The sequence below is a fragment of the Corvus brachyrhynchos genome, unplaced genomic scaffold (genome assembly GCF_000691975.1).
Source record: "Corvus brachyrhynchos isolate BGI_N302 unplaced genomic scaffold, ASM69197v1 scaffold26, whole genome shotgun sequence".
NCBI lineage: Eukaryota > Metazoa > Chordata > Aves > Passeriformes > Corvidae > Corvus > Corvus brachyrhynchos.
In genome coordinates, this window is record NW_008239324.1 from 8,075,828 (window position 1) to 8,095,390 (window position 19,563).

Genomic DNA, 19,563 nt, shown 5'->3' on the forward strand with positions numbered 1-19,563 from the left:
CGAGCCGCGCTTGGTCTGGCCGTTCCCTCTATCCTCTTGCACCCCCCTCGCCCCCCTTTTGTTTTGTTTTTTTGTTTTTTTTTTTTTAATTTAGTTTTTTAATGTGCGGTGTGCGGAATTTCGTCTCTTTAAGCTCTATGTGGTTCTGCCCCGGTAAACGGGACGGGTCCATCCCCGGCTCGCACGCTTACATGCTCAATCCACACAGGTGTGCACTTTCATCAGTTTTCAGCTGCACGGTGTCACCGGTATTTGTCCCCGGCTTAATTTTAGCGATCGCTCTGGAGCACTGCATTTCTTTTTCCACTCAAAAGCTCTCTGTCATAATCCTCTGACAATCCCCCTTGTTCGGGGAGTGAGATATCATCTGGTCGAGTTTTATACATTTAACATTCATTTTATATGTGACTAGAATAACTAACTGCTTTTCCGTGCTCCTTTCTTTGTAGGAAGAAGCAGAAGTTTTAACCATCTTCCCATGGCATCTGACTTTTTTGAAGAGGAGGTAAGGTTAACATCATGTAAAATTACCCTCTTTATTTCTGATGTTCCACTAATCTTTCTTCTGTAGGCATACATTTTGGAAACTGTGGTGAGTTCATGCATACTTTCATGCATTGCAACATGATACCAGAGCTGATTAATAAACCGTAGTGATAGGACTCTTATGCCATCAGGATTGTAAGTGCCTATCAAACTGACATTCTCACTGTATTATGCTACTTTTATATTCTTTGCAATTTTAAAAGAACTGTAGATAATTATTCAAGATCTTGAAACATTTAGTTTATAGTTTTATCGCTGTGGTTGTCACCTTCACTTTATATCAAATTTGAGACTCATTTCTTAAGGATGTCTCTATTTTCTGCTTTATTTGCACACTGATAGCTCTACTGAATGACTAGTCACAGCAGCCTTTTCCTCTGATAGCAGCATATTAAAATGTGAAAGCCTAAGACTAATCTGCTTTACAGGACTTTTCAGCCATTTGATCGAAGGGAAATAAGAAGTTTGTTTCAAGACTCCTATGTTGTTCATTAGTTCTGTTAACAAATGTGGGGCTTGAGAATACATTTGCTACTTCTCTTCATTTTTGGTGAAGGTATGTGCATTTGAAGGTATGGATGGATTCTTGGTGTCAGGAGTTTGTGTACTTTGCAGCTGCCAGTGAAACTATATCAGTGCAAGTTGATATTAAAATTCTGGACTTTGTATATTTTTCTCATAATTTTTTGGAAGATAAATTGTTAATGTAATAGAGAAAACACTTGCCCTTAAAATCTTATTTAACAGTGGGAAGGATTTACAGGCTGCTTATGCGCTCTTCACTTTATTTAAATTCCAGCATGTGAATTTAGATTCCGCTTGTATAAATAAATAATTAGAATCACTATTTTTGTAGCTTTCAATCTGATGGGCTGATCCCACAAAGCTGTTTAAAAGGTCTTTGGTTAGTTTAGTAGTTGGACTCCAGCAGGGTTTTTGGCATGAGAGGAACTTGGATTTGAGATGACTGCACAAAATGTAGCAATATTTGAACTTGCATATTTGTTTTTCTACATTGATTTCTTTTGCATAATTTCGTTGAGGGTGTGCAAATATGTGTGGTACAGCATAAAATGGCTTAATAAATTAGTGCATGAATGTACAGTAGGGATCAGCTGAGAATATTTTCTTTCTGGGAGGTTAAAAAGAGGCAGGATGTTCCTGAAAGTAACAGCAAACTATATTTTAAAAGTACAGCTGTTAGTAGGCTCTAACTGTAAGTGGTTTGGTTCCAGGTGGCTTGTAGTGAATGGAGTTAAACTTGGCTATCTTGGATATGATACACCTTAATTTAATTAATTTAATAGCTACTTTCTGTTGAAACTTTAAAATCTAACGATCCTGTTTTTATTGCAGTCTTTAAAGATCTAATCGTTCTCCTGTGTGTCTGAGATGTAAAACTTAGTGCGAGGAGAGGCAACAGATTGGTTCCGTCATGCGATTTTGTTGGGTTTTTTTGAGAGTACTTAAAAGATTATGATGGATAATGCTGTCTTGCCAAAGAATGCCGACACAGGTGTTCATCATTATCTTAATTAAGATCCTGAGAAAATGTCATCTTTCAGCATGAATTATGAAGGGAGATGCATTAGGAGATCATTTCAACTTTTTTTTCTTTTTACAGGGGTAGATGAGAAGGAGGCTGTTTTGTCGAAACCTTTTTGATATTTCTTTATCAGAATACCTGACCTTAGACACTCAATAATTTGTTTCTCCAGTTCAATTTGTGACTATATTATCAGGAGATCTGTATGTGATGCTAAAGGGAATCCTCTTAAAGAAAAAAAAAATTAAAAAGTATTTCCCCTACAAGATATCTTGTTTCATTTAAAGCTGTCCTATGAAAAAAAAAACTGTGAGACTCGGTAGTGGAAATTGCTGCTGGAAACATCTGAGAAGAGATGTTTTGTACAGTATATTTAAAAGTATTAACAACTCATAACAGAGGAAAATAAATACATGTGAATATTCATTTTTTAAATTAGGCACGAAGAGAAAAGAAAATTTTCTTTCTCATCTTTGCACTATCATAGAAGTAAAACTAATTAGCTTGCAAAGAGGAGGGAGGGGCCTGTGTCTTTGTGTGTTAAATCAATACATTATTAACTGGGTAAGAGCTAAAAAATCGCATGTAAAATATTGGCTGTAAAACTTAGGGGCCCTTTCCCACCAGACACTGCTTCCCTCAGGTGCAGTGCTGGGAGTTCCAGGGTCAGGCAGCGCAGTGGAAGTGCCAGTGTTTGTGGCTCTCAGCCTGGGTGAGGGGTCCCTGAAGGAGCTCTCTGGCCAAGACACCCTCAGATGCTCTGTTGTTTTTTCTGCCTGCGCTTCTTTTGCCTGAGATGCTCCTTGTTCACACTCTCTGTGTTTGTGGTCTGAGAGCGAGGTGTAAACTCGTGAACACCAAGAACAACTCTTCCGTCCCTAGCACTTGGGTATTAGGTAGCTTAGAGTTTTGTTTTTCTCTCCAAGCCTGTCTATGTTAAATCTCTTCTTGTCTGCTAAAAGAAAACCTGATTATCAGTTCCAGTCTTTTTTTTTTTTTAAATTGCTTCAGCAAACCTTTTTAGTGTGTGGAATGAAATACAGAAGTGCAGCTGACAAGCCTTTCAAGCACCTAGTTATTGTATTGAGCATGTAACTCCAAAGATCTTGACAGTATCATGGGAGAACCTGAAACTGTATTTCAGTTTCCTTGAAGTTTCCTGTAATTAACTTAAATGCCATTATTTGCTTGAATTTGTTGGCATAGTATGGACTAAGTTAAGAATGTCTTGAGGGTTTATTTTACTTACAGTTCCATGGACATATGCAGAAAATAGACCCTGAGTAAAAAATAAAAAACTGCTCTCTTTCATGTCTGAAACAAGTTTTTCACTTAAAGCAAGCCACATCTACTGTTAGTTGGCTCCTACAGCAAATGAGGAGCAGCTCAGTGGGAAGGATGGCTGTGGCTCCCTGTGCCGTTTTATGGGATGTACATGAGCCCATAGCTTCCCTCATGGTGGCAAATTCTCTTTTGCCTGCAGGTGCTGCAGCATGGTTGGAGCTCCTGTAGCTGTAACCTGGCCTCCGGTGTGAGTGTTAGAGGTGGGTGACTTAATAGCAGTGTTGTGTTCCAAAGATTTTGTTCTTTATCTGCTTTACTTACATATATTTGCAGTCTTTATGACCAGTGTTTGCAAGAGCTCAGCAGTACCTCTCTGAAGCATAAAGCCAGGTAGCCTTTCTGGCCTTACACCCAAGGAATTCTTTATCATTTCCAGGGTTTTATTAATATTAGAGCTTTTTAGTCTGTATTCCTTAATGTCGGTAATGCAGATGTAGATGATTCTTGAAGCTGATTTTTGCAGATTAATGTGAATGTATTTGTAGAACTAGCATTTTTTTTTTATTATTATATAAATCACTGCTTGAGGAGAAAAACAAACCGGTTGGACCTTTCAAGGTGAATATGGATCACCATAACAGAGTTTACTGTACTAATGAACATGTGACTGATGACTCTCCTGCTCTTCCAGAAGGAGATGCACCTTCCTGAGCAATTTCTTTTTTCCCCAACAGAGCAAAAACGAGCTTTTTCTTTTCGTAAGCACATATTTTTTTACAGTATTTCTTAGCATTTCTAGTGCGGATCAAGAACACAGCATTTACCTCTGAAATATTCTCTGATGACATCTACAGAAATTTTCCTGCCCTTCAGATTTAATTTTGTGTAGAATAATGCATGGTATAATATGTAGGTCCTGTGTTTTCAATCAAGCTGTGTTAGGTAACTATGCTCTTCTTTCATATCCCAGAGCAAAGTATCAATATCCAGATGGCAGTGTGCTGGGATAAAAGATAGCTACAGGCTTGGCTGCTACTCTAAAGACAAGAACTAACATTTTAGCCTGTGTGATAAATAAAACCGAGGTTGAGACTCTCAGCGTATTGGAGTTGCACTAAATAATTCTACAGTGCTGTTTATTACTGGTTTCATTGGATAATATGCAGCTGTAAAACCTGCTTGAAGCTTTTATTAAGAGCACTCTGTCATTATAAAAAGGTGCCTACAACTTCTTTATGATATTGGCAGTGCAAGAATTACTTTGTTTGTGCTGACTTTCTGGCTTTTATCTAGGAAGGACCTTGCTGTCTCCCAGCTCCTCTAGGCATTAAGTTCCATGAATGTCTCTTGGGAAGAGGACAGCTCTGTAGAGCCTAAGTTTCAAAAGTAATTTTAAAGGTATTTTTTTCCTTTATGCTTTTTCTTAAGTTTATTTCAGTATTTGATTTATTGTTTTAGTTAAAATTCTGCTGATATTTCCTGTAGTATACACTGTGTTGCTGTGTCCCTAAGTAAAACTTAAGCTGAGGTCATCCAGGTAGTTCTTTGAGAAGGTGGAGGCTGCAGAAGGGTGGAGAGACTTTTAGACTGGCTGAGAAGGGATGGGAAAACTTGGTAGCAGGCAAGGGGCTAGACCTGGGTTTGTTTTCTTCTTGCATTTCTGGCACATCCTATGACCTAGATTTGTTCATGTAACCTCAGCCTCAGTTTACCTAACAGGAGCTCTGCTTGTCTCAGAAATGTTCAGATGTAAAATGGTGTTCGTGCTTGTATAATTTTTAGACTGTTGTGCTTTTGACCAAGAGCAGGTTATTAATGCTGTTACTGGTTCATTAGCAAAATGCCATTAAACTTTCACATTCCTCAGATCTTTGATTTCCATCGGCACCTGTTTGTGGTGTGCCTCTTGGAACATGCATGGTTGAACATCATCCAGTGGGATGTGATACTAACACAGTGTCTGTGGGATTTAACAAACGTGCTGGATCAATGGGTGAAGAAATCCTTGCATTGCTCAGTCTGTAATCCTTGTTTGTCAGAGAAACATGCTGTCTGAATTAGTGACAAATACTGTATTTTTGTTCCATCCCTCATTCTCCATATGTCCCTTTTTTTAATCTTTATAGATTGCATCCTAGAGAGAAGCAGTGAGGCCCACTGTAGGGAGAATGAACCCAGCAGTCCATCCTGTCCTGTGCCTGCCTGAATATGGGAAGAGACCTAGTACAAAGCTGGAATGCATCTGGGCTTGCAGTCTTTTTAACCATATTAAGTCCTGTTCAGAGTTAATGGTAAGTAATCTGCTGTGAGTATGATATGATTCATTAAGCAAAGCATTACAGTAGGGGCACTTTCCTTTGTGGTGCTGGGTTCAGTCACTTACAAAATGCAGAATTAATGTTTCCAGATACGTCAACTTTATTCCCGTTCCTGTTGAGAAAGTCACGCAGTGCAGGTGACAAGAACTGTAATAAGTATGTTCTTTTCTTTCTATTTTTGTCCTCCCCAGATGAGCTCAGTGAGATGGTCTCAGCAATGCTGAAGAAGGGAAGAGCAGAATTGGAAGGCAGGAGCTATTTCGAAGCAGGATTCTTCATCTTTCCGTAATGCCCAAACGTGAAGACTTTATAAACTTCATTAGGTAGAGTATTGCTAATAGTGTAATATCAGTAATGTTGCATGGTGTAATATGGCATTGCTATATTGTTTGGTGATTGTGTGGAGCTGCATTAAGTAAATGAACATATGCCAGTGACTTAAATGAACATTATGAGTGAGAGCAGTAAATGGAGAAGGTGGGTACTAGAAGAAATGTTAGTAGCTTTCTTTAAGCCAGTGTCTTTTTTTTTACAGCTGTTTCCATAACCAGTAGTTGTTTTGTTTCTTGATAAAGATGGAATAAAAAATATCTTTTCATTCAAAAAATTGAATCTAGTTCAACTTCTTAACCAGAAAGACTTCACGGTCCTACTAGCTGTTAGAGCATCTTAATGCTTTGTCCAGCAGGAAATTGCACTCACAGTGCTGACCCATAAACATCTGCAGTGCAGCGGCATGTGCTACTCTTGCTCCTCAGGGCTTGTGAAATGTCTGCTGTGGCACAGCCCTCTGTGACCTCTTGCTTTGAAGGATGGAATTCGTGAGTCCTTTTCTGTCTGGAGCTTGTGGGAGCTCCCTCCTGAGCCCAATAGTTCTGAAATACTGCAAAAAAAGATCTGACAGTGTTGTCTGGGAGATGTGACTGACTTAATTGTTATTAACATTTATTAAGTGCCTTACAATGGAGTGGAAGAGCCATTGCCTTCATTTTTACAAATAGGAGAACTGGTATGTAGGAAGAATGAATCTCTTCTATCTTCTGCAATTCTTGACCCACCTAATTAGGTGATTGTCACAAGAAATGAGAACCTGGCTCAGGGGAATGGCACAGGCGGAAGCTGCCGACGCGTTCCGTACACGCTGCTCTTCTCCCTCACACAATGGCTTAGTGTAGTGAGCAGGGCTTCCCTCTGTGAGTGTCACTGGGCCAGGGAGGAGATTTGAAAGGGCTGAGGAGCCTGAGGCTGTCTATTGGATTGCTTCATTATAGATCTCATCCAGGTAAAAAGTGGGGAGCTGCAACTCGTTTCTAGGAGCTACTCTGTTTCTTAGCAATTCCTCACCCACTGCCTCCTCCCGCTTCCTTTCGCTGTGGAGTGGCCTTTCCCCACAATAAGCTGATTCTCTTCATGGCTGATATTTACACTTACACTTAGTTAGCCTCTAAGGCACTAACTGCTTCTTCTGGCCTAAGACTTCAGTTTCTTTTTTTTTAAATAATTTATTTTGCTAAGAAAGAGAATCTGTCCAGCTGTTACAAACAATAATGGTTTTGATGTGTATCAATAAAGAGTTAGAGATGTGTGTTTTCCATGTAGAAGATAAAGAGACTTAAAGCTTGCTTTAAAGGAAGGCAAACCTGGGAGAGGTTTACTTAGATGTACAATATGCCCTATTCTTTCATTTTTACAAACAGCATTAAGGGATTTTTTTCAAGAAAAGAGAAAATAATTTAATGTTTTTGATTGCAATTTTTTCTTAGTCTCACAGTTGTAAGATAAATATTCAGAATTAGGAGTCGCTAAGGTTAATGTGATTAAAATTAGTATGTGATAACGGGCTCTGCACATTAAAGATTAAGAGCTCAAATTACAGACTCCAGAGAGAAACACTCCATGAGCATTTCTAAATTTTGTTTGTGCAAGAAATGCAGGCTTAGGCCTATGGTTGCAGTTACACAACAGTTTTATCCTGTTTTATCTGCAGAGAATTCTTTTAAACACTGTAGTGTTGTGGTGAAAATGTAGTGAGGTGGGGGGACAAATGAGGAAATAATTTTAGTCTAAGTGTTAGTGTTACTCCATAAAAATAGATTAGTTTTACACAATTTATTCACATGTACAAAGGTCAGTTTATAGCATTCTGAATGCAGTAGTTAATTCGTTATGTATAAATTGATCCTTTATACTGATGTAATTCCATATACAACATTTAATCTTTGAATGCAAGTTGAAAATATTTTAGCAATTAATTTATGTAGGTTATGACTTTCTTTCCCATGTACTTTGCAGTGGTTCCTACCCTAAAGTTGAGTCAGTGTGTGCTTAATGAAAATTAGATGTGAAATATAATATGTAGAAGACAAAGAAGCATTGAAGTCCTTATTGCTCTTAAAAAGACAAAGGTACCTCAGATAATTCTCCTTTCTTAATCTCTTAAGAATTTGATACGTAATTCTGTTATGCGTGATTTGGAGTGAATGAAAAATATTTTTAGAAGTAGTATTAGTACCAGATATTATTTCTCACCTTTTGTGAAGCATAGTTTGGTTTTAAAATTTGTAATGCTTTGCATTTTGAGAGGCTAATTTATAGGCAGTCTTCCACTGGGAAGGAAAAGCACCTGGGACGTTAGTGGAGGGGCAAGCCTTGTTGTTATATCTGTGAAATTCGCTAATGTTGCAACCATTGAAATAAAGTGTTTGTTTACATAACAGCAGTGGCATTTCTCCTCCTCTTCCTTGTGGTTTTGTCCAACTAGATGTTATGAGTGGCAGTTGCAGTGACTGCTAAGTGTTTAAATGATGATACCATTATGTGAAGTGATTTTGAAATGAGAGATTCCAGCCAAGAATTACATCTGCTCTCATCTCCTTCAAATCATACTCTCTGGCTGTGCAGATTATGATTGATTTGTTTGTGACAGATTGCAGGAAACAGTCATTGATTTTTCAATATTTTACCTTAAAATTATTTACAGTTGTAACCAAGGGGAGGTATTTCCATGGGCTGTCAGCCCCTGAAAGACTGGGATAATATTCCCTGCTCCCTGACAAGACAAATTACCCGTAATGAGTGCAGTAGCTGAAGGGTATACTTTTATTTTAAAATATGTCAATAACCCAGTGACTAAACGAATATTGATTCAGCATAATGAAGCCTGAGTAATGTGAAAATGAGCTCTTCAAGGAGCATGGTAAAGACTTTCTTTTTAGCTTGTAGCAAGAAGCTTTTCATTCTTTACTGTTAGGTAGTTGAAATGTGCAGTCTTAAACAAATCATCCTTAAACATTAGTAATATGTGGAATAACGTAACAAAAGAACTTCAGTGGATTTTTATGTTTTTCTTTTTGTTTTTCCTCCAAGTTCATGTTTCAGTAGATCAAACGCTTAAAGAGGAAAATTCAAGTTATCCAGGGCAGAGATAGAATTACTATTGGTGTAAATGTCTTTTGCAGTAATATTCTCTGGCTTGCCTAATGGCATTTTTAATGTGGATTCTGAATATGAGAATGGAAATATATCTAAATAAACTGTAGATTTAATTTCATATTATTGACTTCTTGACATACTGATGTGTTTTCTGTGTGATCAGCTAATGTTCTTGTCCTTCAACAGTTTAAAATGGCTGGTTTATGAGCACCTAGATATACTGTGTTATAAAACTTAGTTACCCTAATGCATGTTTTTCTTTCCATAACATGTAACACCGCATGTTTTTTACCAAATGAGAATTCTCAAGCAGTAATTCATTTAAATTACAGTAATTTATGCAGTGCCATAGGTGTGGTGTGGAAAAGCATCTAATAGATTAATACGAATGTACTTCAGTTGTTCAGGGTAAGGATTCGATTAAAGACCATGTTGAGGTACAATTTTTTTTAACATTAAAAGTATTGAACGCTAAAAAAAACCCCCACCCTATCATGTGAAAGGATCAATTGGTCATTTGTATTCAAGAGTATTGTGCAACATTGGGAAGGCTCTGCAGAAGCACTGGGTATAAATAGCCATGTAATCCAGACATAGACAAAAAGATATTTTCTTGAGGTGTTGTGTATAATATGTCAATTAGGAAATAATGTCATAGCCAGAAGCATTTAGTGAGCATGTTTGGGCATGAAGGCGACTTTTCCTTATTTTCTGAGGACTAACTTCAATTGCATGCAACTAGCTTGTGAAAATCTTCAGAAGGATGTTTTCCTATCAGCACACAGGTGATTTTTTCCAAATGTCATTCCTTTAGCACAGCTAGAAACTATTTCAGGAGGCACTTGAGAACCTGTGGCATTGAGAGTTAAATGGCAACCCTGGAATGTGAGATATGTTCCTGTTTTTAATTTGTTAGTTTTCAGAAAAAAAAGCGATGTACGTTTGAGTGGGTTGCAACTGTAAATAATTGTAGTTTTGAGAGGGTTTGTGCATAGCACCTGGGATTTCCAAAATATTGGAGAATTATTAATGGTGAGGCAGTAATAAACTGAAATATATAGCCGTGGCAACAGGAGAATTTGGGTCTCTTGTTAAATGTTACAAGAAATCTACAAATGTTACAATGTTGAACCTTAATTTCCTGCTCAGTGGCATTTTACACACCTCAAATTCTCTTCCTGTTCTCTTTGTTTCTGTACCTTTATGTTTTTTTGGCCAACAGCAGGAGATGGAAGGGGAGGATTCTTGTTTGGTAGCTTTCCCACAGTAGCGAGGAAGAGGGAGACTGTTCAGGGCTGGGTGCCAGCTCTGGTGCAGACTGAAGGGCAAATAAATGTTTGGTTTAACAACATCTCCTTTTCCTGAATAACACTGCATGAGCTCATGGTACCAAACTGAGTAACAGCAGATACTGCTGGAGGTACTGCTGGAAGTGAAACCGAAGTGGGCTCTGCTTTCAAGCCATTGGCGTTTTTCACTTGCAAGCCAGGTAACAGCTCTTGCTTTGCTGCCTTTCCCAAAGATGAGTTTGTTTATTGAATATCTGGCATTCCAGCTCAGGCCTGAACCGTGTGCTTGGCACTAAAGGCAAATGGTGCATTCTTGGCTTCGAGGCTTTTTGGGTGATAGTGGAGATGTCTGATGATGTTACCTTGGAAGCTCTGTTGTTCACACATCTCTTGGTGTTAGAACTGTGACAATTGTTAGTCCACTTTCAGGTGATTATGGAGGAGAATAAAAGCCTCATACAAAAAACAATCCTAAATCACTAATTGGTTAAAAGTTCTTGTGGCATTTGGGATCTCCCAGGACTAGAACAAGCTCAGTTGCTGTTCAGTTAGGTAAAAGTAGAAAACGCTGTGAAATTAAGATCATGGGTAGAGAACAGAATAATATCCTTTGTGGCTGAGATGAGGCTATTGGTCAGTCATTAAGGGTTAATATTTAAGGGCTGTATGTCCTTCAGCACTTGGCAACTTGCAAATTTTGACTCATTTCAGTTAATTTCAAACCTGATGGGAACACAGTGCATCAGTATGTTCTTGTAGTGGGTGGTTTTGTGTAACAATTCAGATCTCGATTCCATTATGAATAAAGTAGCAACCAAAACCAATGGTGGATTTTTTTTTTTTTCCTATTTACTCAGCTTCTGTGTTATCTATCTGCTCTACAGACCAGCCAACTAAAACAAGTTCATAGTTTAAAGTAAAGGAGGAGAGCATGTTGATAGAGGTGATGGAAATTGGGCTTACTGGCTAAGCCTTCTCCATGCTGCTTCCTTCCCATTGCCAAATTACTTATTTGAAATCTAAGAACTAATATGTGATAGAACCCAAATCAGAGCAGTCTACAAGTGGGCAGATGGCCCTATGTAGAATTTGATCATCTAAATGTCATGATTACTTGAGCCCTAAACTACACTTTGAAGGTGTTGTTCCTTTTTGTTTAAATTTGTGAACAAATTATTGCTTTTCTCAAAAGCTATTCCATATATGCAAATATTCCATTATTTTGGAAGGACCATTTTATGTACTAAAAGCTGTCAGTAGTGCTGATAGTATCACAGTCTTTGGTGTGTTGGCATATGGTTGGTTTATGGTGAACTGTAAGACTGAGATAACCCTATAAAAATATGTGAGGGATCCAAGATGCTTTGAGGGTCTTGCTTAACTGCAGTGGTTAAAAAGGCATGGCTGACTTGCATGAGTGTTGAAATCTGTGTCTGGAATTATGGAAACAAGTTGAGAAACATGAACAGAATTGATTGTTGATTATTTTCCTTTGTAAAAGCTTGGAAAAGATGTATTCTGCTTTTCTGTGGTCTTTAAAAGCCCACAGTGTCCTTTTTTTCCTTTCTTTTTTTGTTTTTTTTTGTTAACTTATCTTTTAATATGAAGTGTCATTCCCAAAATGAAGTAATGTCCTTGGGCTGGTGGCAACAGCTGGAGTTGCAGAATTCATAAATAATTCAGAGAGGGATAAAGGGTAGGGGAATTTTTTTGTCATTTGAATCTTTATTATGTGCACACATTTCATTTTAGATATGGCATCATTTGAATTCATTCAGTATGATGATTGCACTGACCTGTCATATTTATTTTGATGTCCCTTCGAAGGACCATATGCTCTGTCCTCGGCATGAAAATGATGCAGGTTGCAAACTGAAAGGCAGCTCTGCTCCTGTAGGGATGAAGCCCCTCACTTCCCGTTGTCACGTCAGTGGATGTACAGCTGCGCTGCAGTAGAGAAGGTGGAGTTGTTATGTCAGTGCAGTGACTAAGTGGCAGTGTAGTCTAGCAAAAGGTGGGAAAAAGGGCAAAACCCATTTGCATCAAGGTATTGTATGGCATTAAAAACTCAGCTGTCACCGAGGGCCAGTTGGTGTGAGGAACCTGGCATGTGGAAGGTGGAAAGGATTCAAGCCAGCTAGAAATCTGCCAAGGTGGAGGTGTGCCATGGTAGCTTTAGTGTGGGAATACAATTAATTACTCTGTATGTTGGAAGTGGGGTTGCCATGCACACAACCTCCTGGGGTTGCACGAGAGTTAGTCTGGATATGCAAGGCTCAGAGCTTTTTCTTTACCCAGTCCACGTCCTCCTTTCCTCTTGAAGCTGCTTGCTTACTCAGACAAAATCTTGGATAATGTTTTTGGGAGGGGAACAGGGGGAGGAAGTGTGCAGTTGTAGTTTGCCTCTTCACTAATTCTGCTGTAACTGTTGCATCTGGTCCTTCATTTATTTCATTGGTGTGTTCCTGTGCACGAGTGGTACATTTTCCAGAAGTTACAGGCTCAAGTTCAACCATGTCCCGTAAGTAATGAACTGCATGATAATGAGTAATGTCTGGTCCCTACTGGCTAAAGCACTGGCTGGTATTAGCAACTCACAGTTGGTGGATAATGGGACTCTGTTACCAGGATTTTGCTACTGTTACCTTTATATGTAATATTAACACCGTAGGATTGCAACCACCTCAATATTTTCATGGTGTAAGGTGTTAACAGTGAGCAGTGATTTGTGGGAAGTACCTGATTCACTGTACTCATGCCAGGGGCAGAAGGAAGCCAATTAAGTGCAGGTTAGTGAAATACAATAACTAGAAGCTGTGAATGAGAATGATAACTGTATGCAAAATTGTTTCTTTTCTAGATCCTGCCATCAATGACTGAGCCTCCCTGAAATCTTATCAGTTACTGCTGAGATGAGAAGGATAACAGGAAGGAGGAGTGCTTAAGTGGCTTTAATGACAGTTAATTTCATCTATTTATCAAATGACAGGTTGTTTTTTCCTAAAAACTCAATTATCATGACAAGATGCTTTTGGAAGTCATCTTTGTAAAATAAAACTGACAATTTTTAGGCTACAAAGAGCTATTGTATCTTGCTATAGAACATTGTCATTATGGTAAACTGCTGGAAAGTCTTTATTTTTGAAGTAATTTAACTTGCATGCTTCATTCATTTATTTGAATGTCTGTTGAATGCCATGTGAAAAGTTTCTTGCCAGTGTTCTTTTATTCAATGGACTAGTTATTCTTACAATGCTCAATTTATTATTGTCTAAATTACTGTTGCCTTAGCCTCCTGCAAAAATGTTTCTTTTTAGTAATTCTTAAACAAATAAGGAACGAATGAGGTTTTGTACCCTTTGTGGTTTGATCAGCATATTTTGCCTTTCAGTGAAAGTGTCTTCAGGTTTTGGAATGACACAACACAAAGAAAGGTGCTTCGGTTTTTGTCTTTTTTTTTTTTTCCCCAACAGCACATGTCTTTTGTGCAATGATTTTTTTAATATGTATACTGCCAAGATACAATTACTGGAAGGAGAGAGAGAAGCTGTTGGGAATGTCATGTTATGCCAAATTAAGAATTATTAGCTCTTACTTTCTGTGCAATCTCTTCGACTAGAGCTTGACCTATTGCGTCTGGTGTATACTTTGACTCTAGTGGAACTAATGTGTCCTTGGAGTAGCATTTCAGAGTAACTTCAGATTCATGTTTTTTTCACAAGTCAGCTTTAAACTGCTGGGATTAACTTCAGAGAAGGCGAGAGATACAGGCTCCTTTGTCAGCAGCTGTGCTGGTTAAGGAAGGAGGCTTCGTACACGCTTGCTTGCTCCTTCTCTCCTGAAGGTTATAGCCCCTGCTAGGGAAGCGAACTGAACTGTTTCCCTGAGCACACCCAGACTTATTTCAGCGAAAGTTAATCGTGTTATCAAATATTAGTTATCCAGCACCCTGGGTCACTCTGATGAAAGGACAGGGCATACAGAGACCAGCTGTGCAGACATCATGTCTGGGAAGGGTGGTGTGTTGACAAGAGGGTTGTTGAGGACTGGCCCTGGTGTGTCGCCTTTTCAGCAGGTGCAGTTACATCTCTCGGATGTGGTAAAAATTGGATGTGTTAGAAAGCTGTGCAGATCTGTTACACATAATATTCACATTTCAGGGTCATCCTGGATAATGCAAAATAAACCTGTGCTGTTTGACTTACTCCTTGTGTGTGCCAGTATGAGGGGAGAGACCTGGTGTGAGTGTGTGTGCATGACAGACACCTACTTCAGGAAAATGTATCTGGTCAAGGTGTGGGAATGGTACAAGCGTTTCCATTACCTAGAGAACACACTGTTTACTTCACTCATCAACGAGGCTGCCTCAGCCAACACATGCCTCGGGAGAACTGCTTTTGACACATGGGCTGCCTTGAATGGAGAAGGGAGAACACCTCCAGCAGGAGTGGCTGCTGTTGCTTCTCTACAGTGTTGAATCAGTAGATGCTGGAGTCTGGTGAGGCATCCAAGCTCTTGATATTCCCTGTGCCAAAATGAGAATGGTATGGATAATCTTTAGTACTGAAAGACATACTGAGGAAAAACAGTGCACTAAACAGTTCCTTCAGCACTGACCCTTGTGTGAAGGCTGTGGACTGTAGGTGCCTTCCTATTGCTGGCTTGGGCATACAAAGAGCAAGAGGCCTTCTGATCTGTCAGAAACCTGAGAGCAGCAATACTGCTGACATCTCTTGTCGGGGCACTGCCAGGTGAAAAGAACACAGCTCAGTCACAGAAAGGACTGAACTTCCAGCTCAGTTTGTGTGGCATCCATTATCTTTTATTTGGCCTTATGATAAAGGATGAGGAAATATGCAGTGGCCATACTGTACAGAAGGCACTGTACAGGACTGCTTGCCCTGGCTGTTTATCCTTGGCAGCACTACCTTGTCACAGTGTCTTCAGATCAGGGCCCGCATCGGCTGTTCCCTGAACTGTGGGTCTGAAAAATAGTAATGTGAATAGTAATGTGAAGGGATGAGGCAGGGGGGGTCCCAGGGCTCAGGTTTAAAGAGACATTTGGGAATGTGCACAAACTTAGACTTTGCTAATATTTTATAATTCTGTGTGAAAACAAAGTAGTTATGATAAGACATAGTGGGAAAGCTATTGCTCTTCTGTCAAGTTTTGAGTTGACTTGGCTCTGTACTGCAGTATGCTGAGAAAATGTTGGGCTCCTCAGTCAAACTCCTTCTTACCCTTGTTAGCCTATACTTGCAGTGGAGTGCTTGGTGTGTGCATAGGTCAAGGAGGCAAAGTGCCAGCCACATAGTTTCCAAGATCCTCAGCTTGCCCTGATCCAATCGCTGAGCTCCACAGTGAAGGTGGGTGCAGCTCCAGGTGTGAGAGCTGTGCCCTGTTCCAGCAGCCCAGTGTCAAGCCATGGCTGAGCTCTCAGTCCTAGCTTCAGAAGTGATGTGCCTCCTCCAAATGACTGTCACATGTCTCCCCTGACCATGAACTAAGTGCAAATGAGTCTCCACAGCTCTCTGAGACAGCCCATAATTCATATAACTCTTTTTATCTTAAAATGGACTATTGTAGTAGTGGGACTGAAATGTTTCATGAAATGCTTGTGATTGCCGAGGAATCTTTTTTACCTGCCTAAGTGGTAAACAAGTACTGCAAAATAACATCTTGCGTAGAGCTCTGTCATGGGTGTTAAACTGATAAATACAATTTTACATCCAAGCACTTAAAATGAACAAATACTACAGTTAAGACTGCCATACTGTTTATGTAGTGCTAAAAAGATAACAAAATAAAACTTCAGGGAAGGTAGATTTTCTTCTTATAAATATTCCAAATAATAGGTTGGTTTCAAGTAGACTTCCTGGCTCTTCAGTGATTGCTGCAGTAGTCTGAATCTATCACGAATCCCACTCATAATGGTGTGTTTATTATTATAAACACATGATTTCTATATATGTTCTCCACAAATATGTTGGATAAAACATAGTTACCTTCTTAACTGGTACGATATGGTTACTTTCTAACTTCTTTAATTTCAGTTCTAACTTGATTGAATAAAAGGTGCATTCCTGAAAATAATCTTTACATCTGTAATGGGACACTCGATTTTATATGACTCTTTTCATAGTCCAGACATAGCACAACATTTTTAAGGCAATATGTGTTGACAATATACAGAGATAAAAATCAGTTAATGACGAACTAAGGAGCAAACTTTTAATAAGAGCAATGATTCATTAGAAATTATAAGGAAGGGAATATTAGATTTTCTATCTTTTGAATGAGGATGAAATATTTTTATAGAGGTATATGCTTGAACAAATGGCTGGGTGTGGTAGAGGAATTCCTCACAGGCTTCTGTGGCTTTTGCAACACTTGGGGTCAGACTGGGTCATCTTAGACATCCTTCTGGTTTGGAAGGGAGCGAGAAGTCTCAGCGTAGCAAATACCTTCATAGAATAGCAGCTTCAATTGAAAAGTTACTCAGAGTTATTTAAGCTTCTCTTCAAAAAGGATTGGGAGGGACGTTGATAGTGTTCCTGTCTCCTAATGCCATGCCTTTTTTCAAAGATCCTCTTTCACCTGACTGCTTGCTTCTGTAGGGTGTTTCGTTGGCTTAGGTGGGTTTCTCTGGTTCATCCATCCTGCTCCTACCCACATTAATCAGACAGCACATGAACATATTTTTTCACAGCAAATGTCTTCTACAGAGTGTCTACTTCTACAAAGTGTAATGTTGCCTTTCTGCTAGAAATAATTATTAGGTTGAAAATAATCTGACAACATCCTGCTGTGGGTAAATTAGGTTTGTTCTCTACTAAGATTAGTCAGCTGGCACCCATTCACTAACATGTTGCAAGAAAATTATTGCAAGTTGATTGTATCCAGTTATCTGCCTTTTTTCTTTTTAATGGGCTTTTTGTTGCTGTGCTGTCACCAAGGTTGAAATAAATGTGAGCAAGTCATACTTTTCCAAGTTCCCTACAGCCTGGAGAGATGGTGTTTGCTGTCCTGTACCGTGAAAAGACTTGTGGGCAGAAGTGTTTGGAGAAGGGGAAAGGTTGTCTCCACATAGATTTCTGAATCTTGTGCACCTTTGGTTTTGGCTAACAGGGATGTGTTCTGCTGTGAGGCAATCAATATATTCCCACTAAAGTCCAAAATGCCAGGTATAATTAGCTCATGTGTTTAAATAGGTAGTGTTATTTTTCAACTTGTATGTACAAGCCTGTTTTCATGCAGAAGTCCATACTGACTTGGGAAGAATGCTTTGCAAATCAGAAAAAGCAGAAAAATTATTTAAAGTTATGTGGTAGTGTTAAAGATTTTAAAAATAACTGTGAGATCTTTATTTCTTTGTTTACGATTGATTAGGGTTAGAGTTTTAAAAGCTTAATGCTGACTCTAAGTGCTTTACAGTCAGTCACTGAGAATTATGGACTTGGCACAACTCACGTTTTTGTCCTCCAGTATATCCATTATTGTTAGATGCTGAGTAGTCATTGAACATAGATGACTGGTTTTTTGGGTATTTTACATTTTTACATGTTCAGAAAAATACTTCATTAAAGCAGCTGCTGGGTGAATGGGGTAATTAAAGAACTGTAATGCTTTTATTGAAGCTGACATATGCTTCACATTCCTTAAAACTCAGTATGTGAGCAGAATGTTTCCAGGATTTATTGAAGGCAGACGTCTAGAGATACTGGAGAGCTTTTAATAGTAGTAAAGATAACTTCCAAGTTTTATGCTGTTATATAAATCTGTCTTTAAGAAGAGAGCTGTTATTGCAATACATTGCTCGTGTTCATATTTTGTCCATGTATGTGTTTTATGTATGTACTTATACACCTACACACAAATGCTTGACCTGAGCACTTTTATTTGACAGTGATTGTATATTCTATTTAGTATTTATTTGGCAAAGAATAGTGTTCTAATGCTGACTGAGAATATTAATTTGCTTGGTACCAAAAGAAATCTGCAGTATATTGTGGGAGTTTTTAATTAATTTATTTTTTTTAACTGAAATACAATCCTGCTTAGTTTGAATTGCAGCTCTTAGTTGCGTGAGTGTCGTGGTAGCAAGCAAGAAATCTTACTCAGCTTAAACTGAGGCTGGGTTTCATTTTAACTAGTATGATGAGTGCAATGTTCCACATGTGTGATACTTCTGCAAGTTGTGAAAAAATAGGCTTGCTTATCTATCATTCATATTTCATATGACTTCAGAGTAAAATGTTGTCCTTACTGTTAAATTACTTGGCTAAAACTAGCAAACTTTCACCTGTATATTTTGTAGTATTTAGACCTTAAGCACTTTTCAAGCAATATGTTTGACTTACCATTATTGCGTGCTGTAAAATAAAATACAATATTAAAATACATGCTGAAAGAACATTATTCATCAGCTATGAATAAACATGTGGAAAAATGATTTTCAAAATTTTAGGGTTTTTTGCTAAATTCTTCCCAGTTGATTTTGTATTGTCTTTAATGTGGGACTTGGAAAAGAAGTTAGTTTCCCTTACCAGGATGCATAAGGTGCTCTTGTGTGTCAGTGTTCTAAACTTCTAGGACTGTGTAAATGGAAAATGCACTTTATAATTTTAGCACTGTGTTAGGCATGCAGTACAAGTTAGTTTTATGCCTGGTTGTCTTCATGAGCAGGATAGGTATTTTTAACTGTTTTTGTAGTGCAACAAACTCATTTTATGGACAAATCTTTTCCTATTGGGTTCTGCAATTTGAAGACAAAAACATTTCTAAACTGCTCATGTGTCTTAATATTCTGAGTCAATTCCCATATGTTAAAGTGTAAACTACGAACTAATCCATAGAAGTTTATGCAGTCATTTAATTAACGCTTTTAATTTCAGCTATGAAAGAAGCTCAAAATGAGGTCTGGAGAGTGGAGAGAGGCTTTATTTTTCATCGCTGAAGTCTCCCTGCACTGTAAGTCTGCTGATGCCCGTGGTACACAGACCATCTCCTGCTTGCTAATTAGTCCTCTCCAGTATGCTCTCTAGAAATGTGCTGGAGAAGTTTTTCAAAAAACCACCACGCCATCATAAATAAGGGAACAGTACAGTATGTAACTATTATACACCACTCATTTGGCAGACTATAATTT

The 19,563-nt window shown here is 38.6% G+C and overlaps 1 long non-coding RNA gene across 8 annotated transcripts in view; it reads left to right on the top strand.

Moving 5' to 3' along the window:
* Positions 1-8: 8 nt before the first annotated feature.
* LOC108448343 overlaps positions 9-19,563 on the top strand; it is a 36,377-nt gene continuing 16,822 nt past the window's right edge. For 2 of the 8 annotated variants that reach the window (XR_001864208.1, XR_001864209.1), the window contains exons 1-8: positions 9-208; positions 450-505; positions 975-1,102; positions 3,576-3,636; positions 4,670-4,774; positions 5,503-5,667; positions 5,886-6,017; positions 19,310-19,385. This is a non-coding gene — a long non-coding RNA (uncharacterized LOC108448343). Of the gene's footprint in view, positions 209-277; positions 506-974; positions 1,103-3,575; positions 3,637-4,669; positions 4,775-5,502; positions 5,668-5,885; positions 6,018-7,986; positions 8,100-13,275; positions 15,008-19,309; positions 19,386-19,563 lie in introns of those variants that run through there. The other 6 variants (XR_001864207.1, XR_001864210.1, XR_001864206.1 and 3 more) reach the window with 5 other exon arrangements.